General features: G+C 35.7%; 1 pseudogene; it reads left to right on the forward strand.

The window, feature by feature from the left end:
* The first annotated feature begins 3,395 nt into the window (after window positions 1-3,395).
* LOC109456856 (lysozyme C pseudogene) lies at window positions 3,396-3,890 on the forward strand (annotated as a pseudogene).
* The last annotated feature ends 2,159 nt before the right edge of the window (window positions 3,891-6,049 follow it).

Raw genomic sequence — 6,049 nt, forward strand, 5'->3', positions numbered from 1 at the left:
GCTGGTGCTTGATTCCCCGCGGGCGAATAGCACAGCTACTAGCTGGTGCTCCTCCCTGTAGGGGCTGAGTGGCTCGCCCTTTCCACCCCACCGACGCTCTCCATTCTTGGGGCATCCCAGGCAGCCAGCGAACCTCAGTGACAGCGAAAGACAGCGATGAACACCGCCAAGGCGCTCCTAGTCTTCCCCCCAACCAATTTATTTTTTATTGAGATATAATGGACATATAACATTGTATTAGATTCAAGTGTACATCATAGTGATTTCATATTTGTAACTTCCCTCTGTTCTTTACCATTCACTGAGATCATTTTCTGAGCCTCTGCCTGACTGCCCGGCACTGTGGATGTCTACTTTGCGGGAAGTGAGAAGGCAAAACGTCCAGTTCTTTTCAGTGTAGAACCTCATAATACGTCACAATAGTGGCTTTCAAACTTTTTTACCCCAGCCCACAATGAACAAAAGCATTCTACATCAAACCCAATAATACCTCACATATGTATGTAAACGAATATAATTTAAAGAGTCACAAAACTGTTTCTACTTGCTACCAGCAATACACTAAATTTCAATTTCTTCTTTTTGGTTTCATTACCAGAAAATGCTAAAAGGCACCGGTTGTCAGGAAAAATTGTCAAAGACTTGGATATGAGCGAAAGAGATTTCTGGGTACCTTTCATTGTAAGGGTAGGCATTGTCTAGCAGATGCTGGAAGTATTTGAATCTATAGGGACCTCTGACTTTCTATTGACTAAGCTATTTTACAAGAAAATTAATATTTAAAATAATTCTTGTCCACTCCATAGAATGGTACCCCAAAACGTTACTATATATTGACCTACAGGATATTAAACCACTTTCACCTCTCAGCAAATTCATTTCAACATACCTGATTTTTTTTTTGCAAATTCATACATTCCTGTAACATTTTCTGGCTCCCTGATTAATTAATAGGATAAACAACATTTTTGACATGTGTTTATTTTATATTTCTATAACAGTCATGATTTTGCCATTCAGAAAATTATAGTTCATCACCACTAAAATTAATTTCACAATTTATTATTGGATTGCACCCAGCAATTTGAAAACCAGTGCTTTAGAGTATATACCTAGGAGCAGAATTGCTGAAACATATTGTATGTACACCTTCAATTTCACTAGAAAATACCTCTTCTCCAAACTTTTGTTTCAATTTATATTCCCACCAGCAGTGAATGAGTGTTTCCTTGCTCCACATCTTTGCCAACACTTAATATCATCAGATGTGTCAATTTTGTATAATCTGGTGAGTATAAAATGGTATTTCATTTTTTAAATAATTTACATTCCCTGATTATTAATGAGATCAGACAGTAAAAAGATGTTTATAAGTCACTATGGACTGAATTGTGTCCCCCTCCCCCCAAATTTGTAATTTGAAGCCCTAACTCCAGTGTGAGGGTATTTGGAATTGGGGAGGTAATTAAGTTTAGATGAGTTAATGAGGATGGGGCCCTCATGATGGGGTTAGTGCCTTATAAAAGGAGACAGACCTGAGAATTTGCTCTCTATCTCTCCCCTCCACACCCCTGCCCACAAAAGAGGTCACATGAGCACACAGGAAGAAGTTGGCTGCCTACAAACTAAGAGAGAAGCCTCAGAATGAAACTTATCTTCCAGGTAACTTGATCTTGGACTTCCCAGCCTCTAGAACTGTGAGAAAAAATTACTGTTGTTTAAATCATCCAGTCAATGGTATTTTGTTATGGCAGTCCAACCAAAATAATGTATAAGCCAATTAAGTTTCTTTTTCTGTAAATAGCTAGTCATGTCCTTTTGCCCATTTTTCTTTTGATTTTTTTTTAATTGATTTTTTTAGGAGGTCTTTGATTATATGTGTTGCCAACATTTTCTTTCAAATTTGTGGTTCTTCTATGTCTTTTATTTGTCTCTTTTGATGAACAAAACTTCATAATTTTATCAATTTATCAGGCTACTTATTTATGTTTTGCACTTCTGGTGTGTTGCATAAGAAATTCTTCCCCTCCTCACAATCTCATAAAGATGTTGTCTTTTTTTTTTTTCTGAAAGTGTTATAATTTCTCTTTTCACATTTAATTCTTTAAGGTACTAGGGATCAATTTTTAAGAATGGGTTAGGATAGGGATCCAACTTCTTTTTTGTATTTCCATATGTATAACCATTGTCCCAACACTATTGAGTAGTTCATATTTCCTAACTTATCTGCAATACTAGGTCTCGCCTATATTATGTTTCCTTTGGGCTGGGATCAATTCTCTATTCCGTTCCATTGGTCTATTCATTCATGCCCCATTGTTTTAATTACTATAGTTTTGTAATAACGCGTGATATCTGGTAGGACAAGTTTCCTCATCTTATTCTTCTTCAGCAGAGTCTTGGCTATTCCTGGCACTCTTGGTTCTTCCATATAGACCTTAGAACCAGCTTGTCAAGTTTCACACATGCAAATACACACAGGTGGAGGTTCTTTTAGAATTTCAATAAACCTTTAAGACAATTAGGCGAGACTTAACATTTTACACTACTAAATATTTTTATCCATTAACAAAATTAGAGTTTACGAATTTTAAAGTTTTATAATTTCACCCATAAGAGTCTTCTATATCTTTTATTAAATTTATTCCTGAGTACTCTTATTTTTGTGTTATTATAAATTATATCTTTTTAAGAATTATACTTTATATTTGTTGGGTACAGAAAATAAATTGCATCGTCTCAAAGAGAGGATCACAGATGGTGGAGTATTTGTCATCAATAAATAGTGAAACCCGCCCCCCCAAAAAAAAGAAAATAAATTAACTTCTGTATATTGATTTACAGATAACTTTGCTTAGCTCCCTTATTAATTAAAAGAATTGTAGGTGTTTTTTTTGTTTGTTTGTTTTTTACTTTTCTGTGTCAACAATCATATCATCTGCACATAAATAAGACAGTTTGGTTTCTTTCTTTCCAAACTTTATACCATATATTTTGTTTTCTTGTCTTGCTTGGCTGGCTAAGATCTCCAGAGTGAGGTTGATTGCAGAAGCAGTGTGGTGTGGGAATTAATGCATAGACTTCAAAGCCAAATGCTTAAGTTCAAAACCTGGCTCTGCCACTCTGAGACCTTGGGTAAGCTGGTTAAGTTTTCCTGTAACTCATATTTTTCAAGTTAAACTATGTTGAATTATTGTACATCGTTTAGTTGTTGTAAGGATTAAATTTGTTAACATGTAAAGCACTTAGTAGCTAGTAACTATGAGCACTTTTAAATCATTAATAAAAGAAAAATAATAATAAAACCAAGTATCTTTCTACAGTTTCTGATTTTAAATAATAGTTTACCATTAAATATAATGTTTGGAGCCTAGATGTCTGGCTTCCTACTCAACATGAAGGCTCTCCTTATTCTGGGCCTTCTCCTTTCTGTCACCATCCAGGGCAAGATCTATTAAAGGTGTGAGTTTTCCAGAGCTCTGAAAAGGCTTGGAATAGGTGGCCTCAAGGGAGTCAGCCTGGCAAACTGGGTGTGTTTGGCCACATGGGAAAGTAGTTATAACACACGAGCTACAAACTACAATCCTGTAAGCAAAAGCACTAATTATGGGATATTTCAGATCAATAGCCACTACTGGTGTAATGATGGCAAAAACCTACACGCATTTAATGCCTGTTGTATATCCTGTAATGCTTTGCTGCAAGATGTCATCACTCAAGCTGTAGCATGTGCCAAGAGGATTGTCAGTGATCCACAAGGCATCAGAACATGGGTGGTATGGATAAATCATTGTCAAAACCAAGATCTCACTATTTGAGGTTGTGGAGTATCACTGGAATTTTCCTTCTTCAGCTTATTTTGTCTCTTTTTCATATTAAGAGAGTTGTAGGTGAGTCACACTACTGTTCTTTCAAACAAATAATGTTTTTATAGAAGCAGGAGTAAAATATGGTCTTTCTTCTAAGATGCTAAATGTTTTCTAATGTATTTTGTTGATCCTTTCAATTATATCTTTGTTTCCTACTTCATTAATTTCTGCTCTTATGTTTATTATTTATTTATTTTAGCTTTCATTGAATTTATTATTTTTCTTTTTTTGTTTCTTAAGTTTTCAGTTGCTTAGTACCTGACTTTTCGGTCTGTCTTCTTTTAAAATATAGGCTATAAATTTAAGGCTATAAATTTCCTTTTAAGTATTGGCTATAATGTAAACGTGAATGGTACGACCAGAATTTAGACAACAGAGTAGATCTGTTGGTTATAGTCAGTGGTAGAGAAAGAGCTGCCTGGGGAAACATAATTAAATTGCCTGGCAGTAGGGGTTAAAAGCTCCAGCTCTGGAATCAGAATGCCTGAGTTGAAAATTCCTAATCTGTCTCTTACCAGCTTTGTGACTTTTGGCTAGTTACTTATGCTTTAGTTTCTTCATCAGTAAAATAGAATGAATACCTAACTGACAGTGGTTTACAAGTGTTAAATGAGTTAGTGCATGTAAAGTATTTATACCATTTTTCAGGCATAAACATTTGCTATTTTTAAATTTTATTTTGTCTTCATTGGTTGAAATAAGTGATCATGAATTTATTATAGTGGCATCAAGCTACCCAGTTGAATGATTTTTCTTCATCAGAGCTTGGTAGCCTGCCTGAACACAGAAAAGCAACCATTTAAATTGACCCAGAGTTCCAGAGTTAAGATTTGGTACTACAAAAAAGAAAGCAGGTCAAGGACCTTGAGGATTTTAAAAGATAGTGGTTGAATGCACTAAAAGGATCATTCTCAAAAGCCCCAGAAAACTTGTTCAGGGGAGCATACCACCATGGTTGAGGCCCCAGATAAGTCTGTGACTGTCTACTGTTTGCTGAGATTCTTCTCTTGCTTACTTTTCTTTCTTTTATTGCTGAGATGAACTGAGGAAGAAAGAGAAAAAAGACATGACAACGAACTTCATTTATTCATTTATTCAACCAATACTTAATGAATGTCAACCGTGTGCCAGGTACTTTGTTTGAAAGGTCATGACGGTATTATAGTGAACAAAAGTTCCTACTCTTTTGGGATTACATTCTACTTGGGTAAGCAGAAAAAAAAAAGATATGTCAGGGAATGATAAATGTTATGAAGAAAAATAAAAAAGGATAAGGGGATATATTGGGGAAGAGGGTGCTATTCTAGACAATAGTGTCAGGGAAAACCTTTCTAAGAAAATAGCATTTGAGCAGAGCCCTGAAGGAAGAGAGGGAGCCATGTGAAGGAGAATTCCAGCAGAGAGAAAGTAAATTCAAAGGTCCTATTGGTCCTATTGTGAAAGTGTGCTTAGAATGTTTAAGGAACAGGGTGAGAGTGTGCTTAGAATGTTTAAGGAACAGCAAGCAATCCATTGTTACCGGAGAAACATTAGCAAGGGGAAAGAAATCATAGAATATGAATGCAGACAGATAGCTAGGAGCAGTGTCATGTAATGTCTGTACAGAAGAAGGGCTTTGGCTTTTCTTCTGAGTGAAATAGCTATGCTATTTTATGTGTTTTTGTTGTTGTTATTTGTTTTGTTTTTTGAATGACAAATGGTTCTCACACATTTCTGTATATAAAAACCCAGTCAAGTTGTCTACTTGTGCTCCAGACCTAATTGTTGAGCAGACAGTAGAGAAACTCTAGGGCCAGTTTTTCTGTCTAGACCAGGCCTTCTTCTCCCCTATCCATATCTCTCACCTTTTCCTTTTATGTATGTTGATTGTAAACTTCAGTCATTATGTCATTTGTGTCTCCAGGTAACCCTGAGATACCAGAACAGACAGATTTGGGGAATAACTGAGCAAGCAAGTTGCAAGACTAGGAGGATATGGTCATTGTGAGATGTGGAATTATAGTAGGTCTAAATGGTGCCCTGTTCTAGGATATAGCCTTGGAAGGAGATGGTGGAAGTGGAATGGAGAAGAAACAGTCATGACTTACGCGCTGTTGATAAATGTTTAAAACTAACATAATATTTTTTTAAAAGTTAAGTTTATTGAGGTATAATTTACATACAGTAAAATTTACCCTTTT

This window comes from Rhinolophus sinicus, chromosome 14 (assembly GCF_057876585.1).
Source record: "Rhinolophus sinicus isolate RSI-liver-muscle chromosome 14, RSI-T2T, whole genome shotgun sequence".
Lineage (NCBI taxonomy): Eukaryota > Metazoa > Chordata > Mammalia > Chiroptera > Rhinolophidae > Rhinolophus > Rhinolophus sinicus.